This window comes from Toxorhynchites rutilus, chromosome 2 (assembly GCF_029784135.1).
Source record: "Toxorhynchites rutilus septentrionalis strain SRP chromosome 2, ASM2978413v1, whole genome shotgun sequence".
Taxonomy (NCBI): domain Eukaryota; kingdom Metazoa; phylum Arthropoda; class Insecta; order Diptera; family Culicidae; genus Toxorhynchites; species Toxorhynchites rutilus.
The window spans coordinates 319,136,173-319,157,755 of NC_073745.1; the positions used below are offsets into that span (position 1 = coordinate 319,136,173).

At 39.9% G+C, this 21,583-nt stretch overlaps 2 protein-coding genes and 1 pseudogene across 8 annotated transcripts in view; 1 reads left to right on the forward strand and 2 right to left on the reverse strand.

Annotated features, from left to right (window-relative positions):
• LOC129771426 (NAD(+) hydrolase sarm1) overlaps window positions 1-21,583 on the forward strand; it is a 157,953-nt gene that overhangs the window by 96,869 nt on the left and 39,501 nt on the right. The gene's annotated exons all lie outside the window — the stretch shown is intronic.
• LOC129771428 (tRNA-splicing endonuclease subunit Sen54) overlaps window positions 1-21,583 on the reverse strand; it is a 137,040-nt gene that overhangs the window by 63,349 nt on the left and 52,108 nt on the right. The gene's annotated exons all lie outside the window — the stretch shown is intronic.
• Window positions 1,683-1,904, reverse strand: LOC129772086 (U4 spliceosomal RNA; annotated as a pseudogene).

Here is a 21,583-nt window from a genome sequence, read left to right on the forward strand (position 1 = left end):
GTATGAATGTCAAACATTAATAGAAAAATAGCTTTTTTGTGATTCGATTATGTATTGGATTCGAAAATTAACGTTGAAAGTGAAATTGCGATTCTATATAATCGAGTCCGACCTATAAATTTGATGAACGTCCTTTTACGTTTGATATGCTGCCTGGGACTACCAAAATATGTGAACGGAAACATTGTCAAACGATCATTGTATTTTACATTTCCTCTGAAATTATTGCACATCTCATGTTTACGTAGTTTTCGAACCGCGAAAGTTCATGCATCTCTAGTATCTGAAATGACGATTTTCCCAGGCTTTTCAGTTTAAAGGTACGTTTTAGGGAAATATATTCCGGTCTGCACAACGACAAGCGAGTACAAAAGTACTCAACACCAAAAAATACCCCCGACTTGCATGTATTTGCAAAGCGGATTCCCCCAGGCACATCGATTTTGAAGTCCGTGTTAGGGAAACACAGCTCGGTGGGAACAAAAATACCCCCGACTTGCATGTATATTTGCAAAGCGGATTTCCACAGGTACATCGATTTTGAAGCTCTGTTGGGGAAACCGTAAATCGGGCCAATCAATCCTTGGCAGTTAGGGCGTTTAAATAACGCTTGACATTTTACAGCTATTCAATTGTTCATCTCATGAAAAAATAACATTTTATTAATTGTGATAGACGCGTAGAAATATTTCCTATCAATTGATGCAAACATCTTTCAAACATCTGTTAATAAATGTTCGAGTTATAAGCATTCGAAATATGGGTAGGGTTAGCACACAAATCGGCAGAACAAATGTATGGGAAAAAAGGAAGTTCTTCTAGTTTTCATGAATTTAGAGATTAGCGAATTGTAATGTTTAGCATATCAAACAAATCTTAGAGAATTTCCGATTCGATTGGTATGCAAGCCATGAGAATTCGTTCACAGTGAAAATAGTTATCAACGTTAACTTTATTTCATAAAAACGTGACCTGTTTTCTGATTTGGCACCCTTCTTGAAAGACGTAGTTCTACGTCAAAAAAAAAATATTTTTTTGACATATGAACATTTGACAATTTGCTTGCGAATAACTTTTTAGTACATGAACAAAAATATGAAAACTCTTCCGAAAATATATAATTCAACGTCATGTTTCCAGCGCTTCATCAGGTACAGAAAAACATTTTGGATAATATGTATATTTATTAAAAATTACTACCGAAAATTTCGACCGTAATAATCGTCCCAGCCGGCAGACTGTGCATAGTTCAGTGACCCAATTTGATTCTACATTCTCGCTGTTGGATGTTGCCGAGCCAGCGAGAAGCCGCCTGGCACGAAGCAACGGAAATATAGCAGCCGCAAGAGAATCCATCAGAATCCATCCTATGGGAAAAGGCGTTCTCAAGAATTGGACAATTGTTTTTCTCATTTTTTTTTTTAATTTTTTTGATATCATGTTCTATTGTTAGAATCAAAACATATTATTTAGGACCCCCAGTCCATCGATATAACAGGTTAAGCCCAGAATATAACGCTTCAAAGTTGGTGGGTTTTGGGACTGTCCACCAGGGATGCCAGGTTCGAAGACATGTCTTCATTTTGAAGACATTTGACTTACTGTGAAGACATTTGATTTTGTGAAGACATTTTGAAGACATTATAAAATATGTGAAGACATTTCAGTATGATAGCGTATGTCAATTTTTGAGAGATATTATTTTCAGAAATTTCTAAAGATCGTCAAAAGAAGTAGGGCTTTTGTATCAGTGTCATTCGATCGCTTTTTCATCAGTGTCACTTGTTTACTTTTGTTCTTAGTAATCAACAGAGACTTTTGCCTTGCGTTTTTTAGTGTTCAAGTAGCAATAATCACACCTCGGATAAACCTCAATGGTTATGATATCGCCACTGCGCAAAGCTAGTCTCGGGTTCATTCACTCGCTTTTTTCAAAGCAGAGAATCCACAAGTATATAGAATTAATTCAACAACGAGGGACCTCTAATGTATCTAGAAGACATTAGCTCATTTGTACTAGAAAATTTGAATGATTGTCACATTGTATTTTTATTAATTTGGGCCTATATTATTCAATAGATTAACCTAGATCTTTCAAACGACTTCTTCACAAAACGAAGGTTTTTCGGTTATACACCGTTTCAAAAGACAGTTTTATGGATATGGTTTGAGCTGCAACCAAAACTTCAAAGCTGAAATAAACAAATTGAGTTATCACAGTTCCGTTTTTGTGAAAAAACCCGGGGCGATATTCACTCAGTCAACGGTATATCAGGCTAATTATCATTTCTAAGCTCATGAAATTTAGTTCGCAGTTGTGAAATATATTCTATGTTCCCATTTATTGAAATAAACTTCAAAACCTCAAGGCAAATTTAGTGAAATGCGCTATCTAACAATGGCAATTAATATAAACATTGAATAAGCTATCATACTTTGTCCAAATGAAAGCTATGAATTTCAGTTTTTTCGATATGACTGTGAAGACATTTGTAGACATTTGAAGACATTCTTACGTCCCTGCTGTCCACATAACACGTGGACAACCTTAGGGGGGGTAGGGGGCAAGAATATGTCCACGTTTGTCCACGGAGAGGAGGAGGGGGTACAGACTTAATCCACGTGGACAGGAAGAACAAATATATCTTTTAAATACAATCACCTATACATTCAAAATTAAATAAAATCTGTTACATTTTTAAGAATTTCAAAACTCTCCGTATTAATCAATAAACGATTTGAGCCGCCTGAGAGTGCAGCCCAGTCAAACGTTCATATTTTTTTCTCATATCATTGAACTTTTTCGGTGGAATCTATATTCTAAAAATACCTTATGTAAACTTCCTTTGATCGAACTTTCTTAGTTGCGGAGTATGCATATACGCCCATAACCCAAAACTATAAAAATTAAACGATTCCAAGGAATTCAGATTGAGATTTCATGATATGCTTAAATGGTTTTTCATGAGATATAACTTTCTATACATGTTGTTCTATATCGAGAATAGTTAGTCTTAGGATAATAATGTATGTATATTTTTTCATACAGAATTGCGTGTAGAATGAATACAGTTGTAAAATATTCAAATTAATGGAATCAAGTATATTTTGAGAGTAACGACGAAACTTAAACCTTTGTGTTTTTATGGATTTTTACTAATTTTCCAAAAGTGCATGATATTGTTCTTATCAACCGAATTGAAGCTACCATTTTGTCTCAAATTCCGAAAATCTGATTTTTGACTCAAATTCCGATCACTTCATTGTAATAACTGAATTAATTGAACATCAATGTTATTTTGATACCTATAAATGTTGTTATACAGAAAGGTTTACCCTAAAGAATATCGTTGTTTTCATTATTCAATTACTTATAACATTGATGTTCAGTAAATTTAATTTCAAAATTAAGTGTCTGTTCGGAATATAAGTCAAAACGGTACAGCGTTCCGAAATCACTTAAAAATTTCGACCCTTTACTCCTCAATCTTTTGTTAAATCTATGGATATCATGCTTCCTACTTACCTTTTCTTTCCTTGAAATTATTTTTTATTCATAAAAAATTGTTCTGTTCGTTTGTGTGCGCTCGAAAAGTTCGGTACTGGTGGGGCTCATATTATGACAAAATATACAACACACTTCAAGGATTGTTTTTGCTACTGCCAGCACCTCAGGAAGCCTTATGTTTTCCAGATGGAATAAGCACACTTCTGAAATAAATCTGTGAACGTAAGTGTACTTTCTAGTATTGAATATGTGCTATTTAGCAACATATTTTTTGAAAGTGTTTAATAAATACGTGAACCAAAACTGAATCTGATAATGATTTTAAATCCATTTATTTTCATTCGATTGGCATCACTCAAAATCAATATTTGCATTTATGTGGTTAAAATTCAGATGCGGATTGTTCAACTGTATTTTGCACGTTTCCGTGTAGGGAAACCAGATAGACTTTATATCTTCGCAGATAATACAAAAACAAAGTTTTTCAAGTATCTAAAATTCAACTCATACGAAACATATGCTTTGTTTTGCTAATCGTTTCTCTGCCATAAAACCTCAATGTGTCACATCAGAGCGTGACAGGGTATAGCTAATAAAATTTGGAACAAATAAACTTGAATAGAATTAAAACATAATTTATCTTCTTCTTCTTCAATGGCACTAACGTTCCTAGAGGAACTTCGCCGTCTCAACGTAGTATTACTTGCGTCATTTTTATTAGTACTTAGTTAAGATTTCTATTCCAAATAACACGCCTTGAATGCATTCTTTTTTTTTTTTTTTTTATTAATCCGTTTATTTTTACAGGCTCAGTTACATAAGTTTAAAGGAGCCAAACTCTTAACTATATTTCAACTAGCATATATCAACATGTTGTTTCCTTAATTCTATGGTTAATGAAATAGGAAACCGATTACTCGCGGTCGACTCGAGTTTAGAAGGGTGACACATTTTCATTAGGAAAAGGATGGGATGTAAGGAGATGTGTGTTTACACTCGCACTCACATTCACATTCACATTCTCATTCACACTGACACTTCACACTCAATTCTTAAAACTATCCTTACATCTAATATGTATTTACAATTTAACTTATTCTAATGTTAGTAGGAAGGGAACCGATAGCTCGCGAAGGACGAAAAGGAGGGGAAAAGGATGTATAAACAATCACACTCGAAGATCGATAGCTTTAAGGAAAACATATATTTGGGACATGTAATCAAGGTCTAACCGAGCCAACACATCTCTCACCGGCACATTGGACTGCTTTCCTCCAGCCCGAAGGGAGTTTTCTAAATTCGATCTGGCGACAAGATACAACTCGCACGACCAAACAACGTGTTCGATATCGTGGTAACCATGGCCACAACCGCAGAGATTGCTGTCGGCAAGATTAAAACGAAAAAGCAGCGCGTCTAACGAACAGTGATTGGACATGAGTCGGGAGAAGGTGCGAATAAAGTCCCGACTCAATTCCAGACTTTTGAACCACGGATTGAGGCTAACCTTAGGGATAATTGAGTGGAGCCACCGGCCCAATTCATCTTCGTTCCATTTGCGTTGCCAGTTAACGATGGTATTTTTACGAACTAAAGAATAAAATTCATTAAAGGCGATTTGACGCTGATAAATTTCGCCTTCAATTGCACCTACCTTTGCTAATGAGTCAGCCCTCTCATTACCCGGAATTGAGCAATGTGAAGGGACCCAGACAAAGGTAATGACATAACAGCGTCTGGATAAAGCACTCAAAATTTCTCGTATTCTCTCAAGGAAGTACGGCGAGTGCTTTTCCGGCCTCACTGAACGGATAGCTTCGACAGAGCTAAGACTATCCGTTACAATGTGATAGTGTTCAACAGGTCGTGAGGCGACGCTGTCCAGCGCCCAGTGTATTGCTGCCAATTCAGCAATATACACTGAGCAAGGATACTGAAGACTGTGTGAGGTGCTAAAAAATTTGTTGAACACTCCAAATCCTGTGGACTCATTCATAGAGGACCCATCAGTAAAGTACATATTATCACAATTGACACGCCCATACTTTGCTTCGAAAATCGTAGGAACGATCCCCGATCGATGATAATCTGGAATTCCATGGATATCCTGCATCATGGACAGATCAAAATGCACAGAGGAATTGATGTAGTCAGGAAAACAAACACGGTTGGGAATATACGAAGAAGGATCAACCTGCATGGAGACGAATTCATGATATGAGCTCATGAATCCAGAATGAAAATTTAGCTCGATCAGCTGCTCAAAATTTCCGATCACCAATGGGTTCATAACCTTACACCGAATGAAGAACCGAAGAGATAATAAATTGAAGCGATCTTTTAGTGGGAGTACGCCTGCCAAAACCTCGAGACTCATGGTATGCGTTGAGGGCATACATCCCAACGCAATACGGAGACAAAGATACTGAATTCGCTCGAGTTTAATGAGGTGTGTTTTGGCAGCTGATTGAAAACAGAAACTGCCATAGTCCATCACTGAGAGAATAGTTGTTCGATACAACATTAGAAGATCTTCGGGATGGGCTCCCCACCAGGTGCCGGTAATTGTACGGAGAAAGTTTATTCTTTGTTGGCATTTTTTACTCAGATACCTAATATGGGCCCCCCAAGTACATTTGGAGTCGAACCAGACCCCAAGATACTTGAAAGACATAGCATGAGTGATCGGTTTACCCAAAAGTTGAAGCTTTGGTTTTGCTGGTCTATGCTTCCTAGAAAAAACCACCATCTCTGTTTTCTCCGTGGAGAATTCGATCCCTAGCCCAATGGTCCAGGTTGAAAAATTGTTCAAAGTATCTTGTAAGGGTCCTTGCAGTTCGGATTCGTTTGATCCTACGACAGACACCACTCCATCATCTGCAAGTTGTCTTAGGTTGCAATTTTGTGTAAGGCAATTGTCGATGTCGCTTACATAGAAGTTGTACAAAAGGGGGCTTAAACATGAGCCCTGGGGGAGTCCCATGTAGGAGACCCGACATACTGTCGAATCCCCGTGAGAAAAATTCAAATGTTTCTCACAAAGCAAGTTATATAACATATTATTCAATAGAGGCGGCAGACCCCGAGAGTGTAATTTGTCTGACAGGATCTCTATTGAAACAGAATCAAAGGCCCCCTTTATGTCCAAGAATACTGAAGCCATTTGTTTTTTTTCGGCGTAAGCCAATTGAATTTCTGAAGAAAGCAACGCAAGACAATCATTCGTCCCCTTGCCCCTGCGGAACCCATATTGTGTATCTGAGAGTAGGCCATTCGTTTCAACCCATCGATCAAGGCGAAACAAGATCATTTTCTCCAACAATTTCCGTATACAAGACAGCATTGCTATTGGGCGGTACGAATTGAAGTCGGACGCGGGTTTTCCGGGTTTTTGAATAGCTATAACTCGTACTTGTCTCCAATCATCTGGAACAATATTATGCTCCAGAAACCGATTGAATAAGTTCAACAAGCGATGTTTCGCCACATCAGGGAGGTTTTTCAGCAAGTTGAACTTAATCCTATCCGATCCCGGAGCAGAATTGTTACATGAAAGGAGAGCAAGAGAGAATTCTACCATCGAAAACTCGGAATCAAGATCGCACCTATCTTGTGGTATATCTCGAACAAATTTTTGCACAGGAGCTGAATCAGGACAAACCTTTCGTGCAAAATTAAAGATCCATCGATGTGAATATTCCTCGCTTTCATTGGATGAAGAGCGATTTCTCATGTTTCGAGCCACTTTCCATAATTTTTTCATTGACGTTTCTCGTGACAAACCTCCCACGAAATTTCGCCAATAAGCACGTTTTTTCCCTTTGATCAAATTTTTGAACTGATTCTCAAGGGCTAAATACGTTTGAAAATTTTCAGGAGTACCACGTTTCCGAAAAGCTTTAAATGCATTCGATTTTTCTACATAAAGCTTGGAACATTGGCTATCCCACCATAGATTGGGAGGCCTTCGGAAAATGGTGGAACCTGGATTGGGTTTCGTTTGAGCGCGAACTGCGCTGTCATAGATCAAACGAGAAAGGAAGTTATACTCCTCCAATGGAGGTAAACCATCTCTGGAATTGATGGCTAGAGTAATCGCGTCCGCATATTTTTTCCAGTCAATGTGTCTTGTGAGGTCATATGCCATGTTTATAGATTCAGAAGAATTCGACCCAATGGTGATGGAAATTTTGATTGGCAAGTGATCACTACCGTTGGGGTCCTGGATTACATCCCACTTGCAATCTAACGATAGTGAATTCGAGCAAAGCGAGAGGTCAAGAGCACTTGGGTTAGCAGGAGGTTTAGGTACACGTGTTGTTTCCCCAGTGTTCAAAATGGTCATATTGAAGCTGTTACAAAGGTCATATATCAACAATGAACGATTGTCGTCGTACTGTTCCCCCCAGGCAGTTCCGTGAGAGTTGAAGTCTCCCAAGATCAATCGTGGCTCAGGAAGGAGTGAGCACATGTCAACAAGTTGCTTGCGGCTAACCGCAGCTCTCGGAGGCCAATACAAGCTGACAATACAGAGGTCTTTGCCTCTGATGTTTGCATGACAAGCAACAGCTTCAATCCCTCCAATAGGTGGAAGGTCAATTCGAAAAAATGAGTGGCACTTATTGATCCCCAATAGCACCCCTCCGTATCTGTCATCACGGTCCAAGCGTACAATATTGAAATCATGGAAAGAGAGATCATCTCGCGAAGAAAGCCAAGTTTCGGACAGAGCAAAAACATCACAATTGAACTTATGAATTAAAAATTTGAATGTATCCAATTTAGGGATAAGACTACGACAATTCCACTGTAAAACAGTGATATCTCCGACCTCTCTATTTGAATTAGACATCAAGAGAGATAATCATTGCAAGGAGGGGCCATGTTTGCATCAATTGTTGCAAAATTGTCTTTAATACTGGAAGCATTGAAATGACAATGGTTCTGATGGAGTCGGAAACGTTAAAACACTTGAAGATTTGATCCAAAAGGTCAGACAACTTTATAAATCCCGATTGGGAAGTTGAGCTGGACGGAAAAATAGGGACAGTTGGGGTTTTTGATGTCCCCTCGAGTGCTGGGTCGTTCGAAGGTGAACTATTCCCACGGAAGCCAGGAGGAACCTGATTTTGCTTGTCCGCTGCACTCGTTTTTTTAGGCAAGCTAACAGGGGATATCACCGGAGGGACTTGTGATTGAATTTTGGGAGTGGTCACATTTTTGCGCCGGGGATTCCCTTGGGAAATAAACGGTGTACCCCCGTGAGCTGTGTCCGCTTCCATTTCGTCAACTGGCAACGTGGAAAAGATATTGTGTGAGGAGATTGGATGTTGTTGTTGTTGGGCCTGTGGAGAAGCGCCCTTTAAAATTTCCGCAAAAGTGCGTTTCGAGCGTTCCTTTAAAGAGCGCTTCTGTTTCTCCCAGCGACTCTTGTAATTTTCACAAGCTGAGCTCATGTGGGGTCCCCCCGCAATATGGACACTTATGCTCAGTCGCACTGCAGGATTTGCCCACATGTTGCTCTCCGCAAGTGGCACAGCGCTCCTTGTTGGCGCAGTAGTCTGCTGTGTGACCAACTGACTTGCATTTGTTGCAAGTCATGGGCTTTGGCACGAAGAGACGCAGCGGAAGCCTCAATTTGTCCACCATAACGTAGTCAGGGAGGGCGGAACCAGCAAAAGTTACTCGAAACGAGTCGGACGGCGTGAATTTTGTTTTTCCCTCTTCCTGGGACACTTTTCCTAATTGATGGCAGTCCAAAATTTTAACTTTCGTCAAAGGGAGCTTTTTAAATCTGCCATCTCCCTCTTTTATTAATGCGCTCGTCAGACCCGTTTCTGTGATCACCCCCGAAATTTCTACGTTATGGCAGGGCACATAGACGCGATATTCTAGTACGAACCTATTGTCGACAACAATCTCGTTAGCTTGCTTCCGATCAGCCACGACAACACGCAGTTTGTTCGGTCGAACCTTTCTAATTTCGACCACGGAGGAATAATTTTTTGTCAGATCTTTCATGATCTGAATGACGTTGAGCGATTTCCCGTTGGGTTTTGGCCGGAAGAAAACAACCCATGGGCCAGATCCAGATGCATCTTCTGGATAGACCTTGACACGCGGAGAGGGGACAATTGCGGGGGAGGACGAGGTCGATTGTTGAGCGGGAGCGGGAACAGTTGGGCTGGGAGGCAAGTTCGGGAGATAATCGGAAGCGGGAGCGGGAGATTGAGGGGGCGAAGTGGAAAAGTTTGCCAATTTTCTTGAAGGGGGCTTGTTGAGGTTGATTAACTCTTCCTCTGAAAAGACATCGTCTGAGGGGGGAACGCGTTTAAGCGACTTCCCAGTAGTTAGTGAGGAGGAAACATCAGATTCAATGTCCATATCAAGAGGATCGCACTCTGCCATTATGGCAGATATACAATTATACTTTTTCTTTTTTTTTTTAAATCCTTAACCTAATATATATATAAACTAAAATACTTGAAGCGCACGGTGCGGATGATTTGTAACGGTGCTCCAATCGAACCACGTGATGATCGCTTGGCACAACAGCAATGGTGTATCGCACCACAATACGATGACGAGGAACGGCACACGCTCACAGCGCCCGCAGTGGAGGACTTCTCCCTCCCGCTGGTTGTGATTACTTATCACTTCACTCTCGCAATAAAGAAAACACCGTTAGAGCGACACAATCACTTCAGCGAAACCGATAACGGTATTGTTCCAACACAATAACGGACACGAACAACTTTGCGTCCGGCGGCTTCGGACTGCGCGAGCTGACTGAATGCATTCTGAGTGGCAAGCTCTAGAATACGCGTGATCACAGTGCAAGTCGGAGGAAATTTCTTTGACGAAAAATTCCCCCGACCAGAACGGGAATCGAACCCGAACACCCGGCATGTTAGTTATGACGCTAACCACTCGGCCACGGGTGCACGAAAAAAAAACATAACATAACATAATTTATGCGCATTTCAGTTATTTCATCAATTAGTCTAGTAAAAAAAGGAAAAAAGTCCACGTGGACAACAGGGGGAGGGGTATAAAAATGTCCACGCTTGTCCACGGAGGGGGAGGGGGGAGTTTAAAATCGCACTTTTTCTGGCCACGTGGTATGTGGACAGCCCCTTATGGGATTTCTCAAACAAACGACTATTTGAAACTCCAAATAAAGTGGGTTCGTGGAACTCACTTGTTCTGAAATTTTGATAGTCAATGTAGGTACCCTCAATGATTCAAAAAAATTCTGCCAAAAAGTTAATCTGGATGAAAGTGGCGTTTATGAGGTTTCTCGAATAAACGATTCCATTTCATCCTTAAACTGTATGTATTCAACTACAACCAGAATAAATTCGAACTTATAAAATTTGAATATCCGTGTTTTATTTTTAAAAAAAAGTTGGCGAGTCATTAATGAAAGACCCATTACAACTGAATTTCTATATTATACGTTTTATGGTTTTCCAAAGGGACTGGAAACACTCAGACGATAGAGATGATTTAGATCTGTCATGAGCTTTATAATGTTACTAGCTGTCCCGGCAAGCGTTGTTCTGCTATATAAATTATTTCAAGTGAATATATTGTGGCTGTTAAATAAAACATAACTAATGTATTGTAAGTGTGTTTCAATGTTTTACCGACCTACAGAATTTATCGAATGTGATCGATAAAAAAAACGATAAATGAAACGATTTAAACAGAAGTTTGTACTTGATTCAATTTATTTCATCATCGTAACTGACATTTTTGATTTCTTGAAAGTGCAAATAGAAAAATGAATTAAAGAAAATCAATACTCATTTTGTTCCACTGCTGTCTCGTTAGTGGAAAATATGGCATGTCATTTTCAAGATGGACGGCTAAATTTTTAACTGCTGGGTCCCATGAATTGAAAAACCAACGATACGCCAGACAAAGTCAGTGGAGCTGATATACCGGCCTATTTGGAACCCTATTTTTTGTCGTTTTCATTCAATCGAGGAATATTCACATCGGTATTCTGTTGATAAATTGACAATAAACAGCCATATTGCATCCTTTATTCATGGACTTGCAAATATATTAATTACTCTTCACCAATCTACAGAATTAAACATTAATATGAATATTGAATGTTTAGCTCAGTTGACGCGAATATGGTACTTATTTCAAATAAAATACTTTTTTTGTGCATAGAATGAACGCATGAAGACATCATTTTAGAGTATTCGCTCTCAAGCGTTGGAATATTTTAAGAACCAACTCTTCTTGGTTTGTGTACATGTAGTGAATAAAAATATCAAGAAGAAAAAAAATCGATTTCTTTCGGCTTTTTTGAAGATTTTGTGAACTAATATTGTTTTTTCCCACCAAATGTTTTTTTTTCAGTCTTGTCGAAGCTTTATCATCTGTTTTCTATTCTAAATGGGCAAAAATGAGAGAATATATAATTGATAAAATAATTGAAAATTTGAGAATATTCAGGTTCTCTTTATTAGTTCATTTTATTGTAATCGAATGGGATCAACCTTTGTTTACCTTCAAGAAATAACTCGAATTTGGGAATACCCGCTCAAGACTGGATGACACCCTTGCTCCCCTTAGCGTACTCTCAGGTTCAAATGTATCAACTCTATCTATTAATAAAAGTTTAACTCCAAGTGAAAGCACCCTGCGGGAATCCCAGGTGATTCACCACCAATAGTATTTCTAGAATTTCTAAATCCATAACTGAATCAGCCATTTGCTCAATTGGCTGAAATCAGTCGCGAGATGGTGTCGTTCGATCGCTGGCCGTGAAATCATCTCGGCGCGCTGCTCTAGAATCGTCCCATCGGACGAAAATCCACTTACAGACAGACACAGCGATGGCGATATTTGTTTGGTAGGGTGATGTGACTGCGGTATAAAATTTGCCGTGACAGACAGGGACAACTAGCGGTTTATTTCGCCACCGTAACGTGTCAGGATCAAGCCATATGTTCAGCAGTACTTGTACAACGACCGAACGACCAACACCTCGCGAAACAAGCCGTTGCTTTCATCGAAGAAAAGGAAATATATTTTCCGACGAACGAATTTTCATAAGGTGAATCGAATGTGAACACAGAACACAGAAAAAACAGTCAATCTCGCAAAAGTGACCGAACATTCGAAACAAAAATCAAACTGTTTCGCAACACGTTCAACGAAACGCCGACTCGGTTCTCGGAAGTAAGCCGCTTACGATTCCGGGTTAAGTGCTGGTGCCGTAGATAGATCTCCGAGAAACGAGAAAATAAAAATATCACGAAAAAGGTAAAAGCTAGGTGCGCAGATCACTGTTGTTTACGAGGTTTCTGTTGATGTGCGAAATAAAGTGCAAAAATAATTACTAGTTGTGTATTGGTATGCGAGATGTGTTGCGTAAAGGCGATTTCCACCCACCCAACTTATTTGCATACATCAGAATAACACTGCAAAAATATGAAATGTAGAGCGCTTCTACATGCGCTGACTCTCGTTGAGAAATAAAATTCAACTAGATTCAATCATGTAGCCCTAACTATTATCTAACATGAAGATTCACCCAACAGTTGAGCCGCTGCCAAAGAGCGTTGTTGTTAGTCCTCAGGTATGTCACCAGGTAATTTGATGATAAATCAATTTCGTTTCCACGAGCTGATGTTGCATGTCACTCGGGGCACCTGTGGACCGTGATATTCACGACTCGAACCGAGTACCTACATGTTTGTAAGATCAAAAACAAACCCATCTGTTTACCCCCGAGAGGTATCTCTATTGGTACCGTAATTAATCCATCAAATGAGTCGCTTGTTTTGTCACTCAAGCCGATCAGCAACGGCAATGGCCGCTCTCTGTTTACGTTTCGTTGCTCTCCCCAAGCTTGGTAGCCACCCCCGGTGATATAAATAGCAGATTAAACTAAACAAGATTAAACGCGAAAGTCCGAAGTTAAATATGTCTGCACCTGTGAATCATTACCATTCGGCGTGTTGTGGTTTTTTTTTTTTGCTGAATACTAATGAGATGCGAACAGTTTCAGATGTTTCATTCGCCATCTCTCTCTCGTTCTCGCGGAACACAAGCAAAACGTGTCCGATACGACGTCAACGCGTTCCACGCGGTCAGATTCCATCGTGGTTTTAGAGATGTGCGCGAAAAAGTATGCGAAATATTCGCTATTCGCTGCACGTTACCATGCTGCTCCACATTATCATTATGTCATGGAACAGCTTGGTGGTCTCAAAACGACTACAGCCTATAAAACTGAAGCATGTTTTCACTTCATTATTATGTTTTGTAGAGCAACGTCCCGAAATTGTAAGGAAGAGGGCCTGTTCGTAAGTGGAGGACACAACGTGCCACTGCGAAAGTTGTACACATTATTCATGACTTTCTGTCTGTCAGCATGATGGCAACTTCTATTTTCCTTTAAAAAAAAATAATGGGTGGTAATATATCTATGATAAACGCAAGGTTGACGTGGGGCTACCGTTGGGTTATTTATCCTTTGCTCAATTATATACAGTTTGGATATTTTTTTATATTTCAAATATGACTTATTGTAACCTAAGTTGTATATGTAACCTTTCAACTTTAAGGTGAAACTAATTGGCTATTACATGTACAGTGGGGTAGAAATCGTGGTTTAAGAAAGATAGAAGTCGGGTGTCAAAGAACAAATTGTAGAGCGGTTAGAGAGCTTCAATTTGATTGATAGAAACAATCTAGTTTGATATAAATTTTTATGATAAAATTAATAATAACACATTAAAAATTATTCACTTTTAAGTTTTTCACTTCCAAAAGGTTATTAAAAGCCACTACTATATCATGTACCAATTTTTCTCATCCTTCAAATGAAAGCATCAAAATTGTCTTCCTTAGCGTACTTTTTAATGTAGAGCTAGTTTCAGGCAACAGAGTCCGGAGCAAAAAAAAAGTTCTATAACTCTGTCATTGTTGAAATTCGAACATTTGCGTAGAACGATTTTTTTATCAAATATGATCGTCTATTACCTCCTGAGAGAAACTGGATAATTTTTTTTTTCATGTGAGAAAGGTGTTTTCTGACTTTAAGGGGATGAATGAAAAATCAAATTCCTTATTTGTATTCAAAAAACGAAAAATACATGCAAAAAAAACGAATAAATGGTCTGAGTCTAGGGGCACGGGCGGAAGTTTGACGTAGGACTGTGATCGTTCAGAGCACTTGGTTATTTCAAATGTAATTCTTTTCATTGTTCAGAAATCTGTTAGTTTAACCCTCTACCGCCCATGTTTTTTAATTATCTAAAAAACCTACTCCACTTTTATCTCGAATTTCCGACTTTCAACATAAAATACTCCTAGCAGAAGGCTGCCAGCATAAAAACAATGTGTATGTGTGATAGGTGAATATTCTGAAGACGTTCTAGTGGAGGTGAACATTGAAAATAATGTCTGAATAATTTGAAAAGATAATCCGCGAAGCCCGTCTAAAGGCGGGCTTGAGCTGTAGAGGGTTAACTCTTTCGGAACTCTAAATAGTAGCCCTGAAAAGGGCCGTTTGTTGTATATACTCATAACCTTCAAACGGTTTGTAACGAACAAAGAAAGACAATAAGCTTCTGGCAGGAAGTTCAACGGTTTAACTGAAACTGATTAATGAATATCAGTGGGACACATAACAGGGTGGAATGGTAGATGAAGTATATGTGAATGGGTAAACAAAAAATTATACAAAAAAAATGATTACATTGAATATGGAATTTATGAGGAAGAAACGAAAAAACAAGGTGAAAATACTCACGATTTCGTGATATTTTGAGGTAAAATACACATGAAATCATGAAGTTGCTTTATTTTTAATGAATAGCTATGGTATTGTGATTTCTTTCAATTGTTTCATTCTTATTATTAGGCATCGAGAGCAGTAGCTTTTTCGGTGAAATAATGTTCGTTTGCAGACAATCACAAACAAGTCGTATTGTTTCTACTGCTCAATCAATCATAGAAGGAATTGAGTCATTGAGAATTATGAATATGAGTCATGAAGATCATTAATATTTCATTTCGTTTCATTTTTGTGATGCGATGTAATGCCGATCTCAATAAGTCCTCCCATGATAATCGCTGTCTCCACATAATTAATGAACGATCACTGTATGGGTGACACTTTTATCGTTGCTTTGATGAATCTTGCATGAAGTTTGAATGATGCATGAAATCTTGCATCTGATTACTTTAACATCTTGCTGATTTGTTGGATAGAACGAAGTATTGCACGCAATTTTTTGTTACATATAACATTCATGGGAACGAAATTGGACTTTGATTTTTCAGGAAATTTGCTCTTGCTGCTTTAAATTGGGAGTTCTTAAAACAAAAATGGCTTTTTTATTTTATGCGCTCAAAAAATCAGGCATGTTGCTAGAAATCGGAACAAGTTACCACATAAGGCTAGAAGTGATGATTTATTGTGAAAGAAGAGGAAAAACTTCGTTCGATAACTCGCAAGTAGATCGGATAGGTTTTCGAAACGATCCAACAAAGGTGTTTTTTTCCACATCGAATCAGACTGTGTTTTTTTTCATCGGTTGCGCTTGCGAGTAGAGCGAAGCTCAAAGTGGTGCGCGACCGAGACGCAGAGGATACAATTCATACAGATTCATCACACACGCCACACAGCAGCGGCAAGTATAAGTTTATTTTTCTTTTGTCCTCCTATCATTCCTTCTACCATCTGTGCTCGATTTACACCATTGTTCATCTGTGTGTTTACCAAATCGGCAAACGTTGGCATTAGGGGTGTCTATTTTTTCTTGGTTACATTACCGTTGAAATTTTATTGGAACTTTTTTTCATTTTAGAATTTTATATAAATAAAATAAATTAATATAAATATTATCCGCAGCATAACCTTATAATATTTTTTTTTTACTTATTCATGTTGATAATTATTATTTTCTGTTCATATCGAACAGTTGGCCGATTTTTTTTAATATGGCTGAGGGCGGAAAGGACCCCCCGTTGACGCAATTGAATATTTCTGATACCGAACCTCCTCCTGAAGAGCAGGAGGATGAAGCAGAAATTGAGGTAGAAAATTCTGTTTACGAAGTTGATAGTTCCGAAGATGAGGAAATCGACGAGAAACAGGATTTTCGTCCTAAAGAATACCCTGAAGGCTCCAAAGGCCCATTCATTGTGTACTTTAGACGAAAATCCAAACCTCTCAATGTCATTCGCATCTCGAAGGAACTAACTCAACATTTTTCTGACGTTACCGAAATTACACGGATGGGGCCAGACAAACTACGAGTTGTCGTCTCAAGCAGGACCCAAGCGAACAAAATAACGCGCTGCGACCTCTTTGCGATTGAGTATCGTGTATACGTACCCTGTTGCAACGTCGAAATAGACGGCGTAATAACCGAAAAGGGTTTGACCCGAAAAGAGATAATTGGTGGTGTCGGTCGCTTCAAGAACTCCACACTAAAAACTGTGAAGATTCTTGCATGCGATCGACTGAAATCTGTGTCACATAAAAATGACAAAAGAATTCTCAATCGGACAAACTCTTTTCGTGTGACTTTTGAGGGTTCCGCCCTTCCAAACTACGTTGCAATAGGTGCACTTCGTTTACCTGTTCGATTGTTTGTACCCCGGGTAATGAAATGCAACAAATGTATGCAACTCGGTCACACGGCCGCCTATTGTTGCAATAAAAAACGTTGCGCAGATTGTGGAGAGAGCCATGATGAGAATCCTTGCGCGAAAGAGCACAAGTGTCTTCATTGCGGCGGGACTCCTCATGATATTATTCAATGCCCGGTGTACAAACAACGAGGGGAAAAACTCAAGCGTTCCTTAAAGGAACGTTCCAAGCGGACTTTTGCAGAAATGCTTAAGAGTTCCGTGCCAACGACACAGGACAATCCCTACTCCATTCTGCAGAACGACGAGCCTGTTGCTGACGCTCCCAATGCCGGATGTTCCGGTACATCGCAGGGTGCCATCAGGAAAAGAAAAATTACTTCTTTTCCATCACTCCCCAGAAAGAATACCGAAACTTCCCAAGTTGGAATGAAGCCTCGAACTGAACGTGCTGAGAATAGGCCGAAGCAAGTACCTCCCGGTTTACGTGGTCATGCTACCAACCAGGGGTCCTCAGCACTTCCCGGAACAACAACGAACACGTCTGTTCCATTTTCGCGGTCGAAGCAACAGCCACTACCTGGCCTGCTTGCGCTTTCAGACCTTGTGGATAACATTTTAAATGCTTTAAATATAAATGATCCTCTTAAAAGCATAGTATTATGTTTGCTTCCGGTTGTGAGAACATTTTTGAAAGAAAAATGTGGCTTTTTAGCAGCGTTCATTTCCCTCGATGCCTAATTCAGCACAAGAGGTCAAGGATTTGACCACTGTCATACAGTGGAATTGCAGAAGCATCATCCCTAAACTAGACCAATTTAAATTTTTAGTTCACAGTTCTAACTGTGATGTATTTTCTCTCTGTGAAACATGGCTTTGTTCAGCCGACGAGCTGAATTTTCACGATTTCAACATTATTCGCCTAGATCGTAACGACTCGTTTGGTGGCGTACTATTGGGGATCAAAAAACGGCACTTCTTCTATAGAGTCACTATCCCATCGATTACAGGCATTGAAGTTGTCGCTTGCCAGATACAAATCAATGGCAAAGAACTCTGCATTGCTTCGATATATATTCCTCCCAGGACTACGGTAGGCCGCCATCAGTTAATCTTAGGTGACTTCAACTCCCATGGAACAGCATGGGGGTCACTCTACGATGACAACCGTGCCACGTTGATTTATGATCTGTGCGACAACTTCAACATGACAGTTTTAAATACTGGGGAAGCAACTAGGATAGCCAACCCTCCTGCACGGGCAAGCATGCTAGACATATCTCTCTGCTCTTCTTCATTATCCCTGGATTGCACATGGATTGTAATCCAAGATCCCCACGGTAGTGATCACCTACCAATAATTTTATCGATCGCCAATGAATCAAAATCTAGTGAGTCAGTCGATATTGCGTATGACCTCACGAAGAATATTGACTGGAGAAAATTTGCAGAATTAATATCTGAAGCAATCATTTCGATGCATGAACTTCCTCCCCTTGAAGAGTATAATTTTATATCAAGTTTGATTTACGATAGCGCACTTCAAGTTCAAAAGAAACGTGTACCGGCTACCACTTTCCGACGTCGTCCTCCATCACTTTGGTGGGACAAGGAATGTTCAAAGGTATACCTTGAAAAATCATCCGCTTTCAAAAAATTCAGGAAAACTGGATTAGTGGAATGGTTTCGAAAGTACCAAGCTCTAGAAGCCAAACTTAAAGGTCTGATTAAAGCAAAAAAGCGTGGATATTGGCGGAAATTCGTCAATGGTTTGTCAAGGGAGACCGCTATGAGTACTCTTTGGAATACGGCTAGGAGGATGCGTGGCTGGAACCATACCAATGAAAGCGAGGAATACTCTGACCGTTGGATTTTCAAATTTGCAAGGAAGGTTTGTCCCGATTCTGTTCCTGCACAAAGCGTCGTACGCGATATTCCGCTCCAATGCGATTATGAGAATTTTTCGATGGTAGAATTCTCAATTGCCCTCCTCTCATGTAACAATTCAGCTCCGGGGTCGGACAAGATTAAATTCAACTTGTTGAAAAATCTTCCCGACTTGGCAAAACAGCGTTTGCTGAACTTGTTCAACAAGTTTCTGGAGCTGAATATTGTCCCGCATGACTGGAGACAAGTGAGAGTGATAGCCATACGAAAACCCAACAAGCCGGCTTGCGATCACAACTCGTATAGGCCGATTGTAATGTTATCCTGTATTCGCAAATTGTTAGAGAAAATTATTCTACTTCGTTTAGACAAGTGGGTCGAAACGAACAATTTGCTGTCAAATACGCAGTTTGGCTTCCGCCGAGGTAAAGGGACGAATGATTGTCTCGCGCTGCTATCTTCTGAAATCCAAATCGCATTTGCTCGCAAAGAACAAATGGCTTCCGTTTTTCTCGATATCAAAGGGGCATTTGATTCAGTTTCCATGGAAATTCTCTCAGAGAAACTTCATAATCGTGGACTTTCACCAATTCTGAATAATTTCCTGTACAATTTACTCTCAGAAAAGCACATGTTTTTCAATCATGGCAGCTTGAAATCTTCTCGTTACAGTTTTATGGGCCTCCCACAAGGCTCCTGCCTAAGCCCCCTCTTGTACAGTTTTTACGTCAATGATATAGATGATTGTCTAACTAGAGATTGCTCGTTGAGACAACTTGCAGACGATGGAGTTATTTCCATCACGGGTACTAATCCCGCCGTTCTGCAAAATTCCTTGCAAGATACCCTGAACAACCTGTTCACGTGGGCCCTCAAGCTGGGTATCGAATTCTCTACGGAGAAAACTGAAATGGTCGTTTTTTCTAGGAAGCACGAACCCTCCCAATTCCAGCTTCACCTATCCGGCAAAACGATCCAACACTCTATGTTTTTCAAATACCTGGGTGTATATTTTGATTCTAAGTGTACCTGGGGGAGACACATTGCGTATTTAAAACAGAAATGCCAGCAAAGAATCAATTTTCTCCAAACAATTACCGGAACATGGTGGGGTGCCCATCCAGGAGACCTCATTCAGTTGTACAAAACAACGATATTGTCAGTGTTAGAATATGGCAGTTTTTGCTTCCGATCAGCTGCCAGGATTCATATTCTCAAGCTGGAGAGAATACAATATCGTTGCTTGCGTATAGCCATGGGGTGTTTGCATTCGACACATACGATGAGTCTCGAAGTTTTGGCAGGAGTACCCCCGCTTACTCTTCGGTTCACAGAATTATCCTACAGATTTCTCATCCGTTGCAAGATCATGAATCCATTGGTGATTGATAACTTCGAAAATCTACTCCAGCTGACTCCTCAGTCAAGTTTTATGTCTTTATTTTGCAATTCCTCTGTTATTTTTGATCTGTCCATGCGACAAAAAATCCATGGAATACCAGATCACCTACGCTCCAATGTTATTCCGTCGATATTTTCGGAAAAATATGGGAAAGTTGGATCTGATAAAATGTTCTTTACTGACGGTTCATACATAAACGGGTCCACTGGCTTCGGCATCTTCAATGAAAATTCCAGTGCCTCTTTCAAACTCAAAGATCCTTGTTCCGTGTATGTCGCAGAAATGGGTGCGATATACTATGCTCTAGGGATCATTGAAACACTGCCCATCGACCATTATTTTATTTTTTCAGACAGTCTCAGCTCAATAGAGGCAATCCGCTCAATGAAAGTTGATAAACGCTCATCTTATTTCCTAACAAGAATAAGACAACTTTTGAGTGTTTTGGTCGAAAAATTATTCAAGATTACCTTAGCATGGGTTCCCTCTCATTGCTCGATTCCGGGGAATGAGAAAGCGGACTCGCTAGCTAAGGTGGGCGCTTTAGAAGACACACTTTTTGAAAGGCAAATTGCTTATAATGAATTTGTCCACATTCCTCGTCAGTATACGCTCGTAAGTTGGCAGCGCATGTGGAGTGGTGATGAGTTCGGTCGTTGGTTACACACGATTATCCCTAAGGTCTCGACGAGTGCATGGTTCAAGGGATTGAATGTAGGTCGTGTTTTCATTCGCATGATATCTCGGCTTATGTCCAATCACTACAACCTAAACGCGCATCTCTATCGAATTGGGCTCGCAGCAAACAATCTTTGTGATTGTGGCGATGGCTACCACGACATCGAGCATATTGTCTGGTCGTGTATCCGGTTCCATGCTGCTCGCTCTCAGCTCTCTAGAGCACTGAGAGCACAAGGCAGACAATCGGATATCCCCGTCCGGGATATCTTAGGTAGCCGGGATCCTGATCTTCTGCTTCATCTATACCTGTTCCTCAGAAACGCCGATGTCAACGTTTAATGATGTTTCCTTCGTTGTGTCCCCGTTTCATATCCCTCCTAGCGATCGATAAACTTTTACTTAGTCGCGGCAATACATACACACACTCTTTACAGATGCACGGGCCAAAGGTTGTGCAGTCCACTGAACATTCA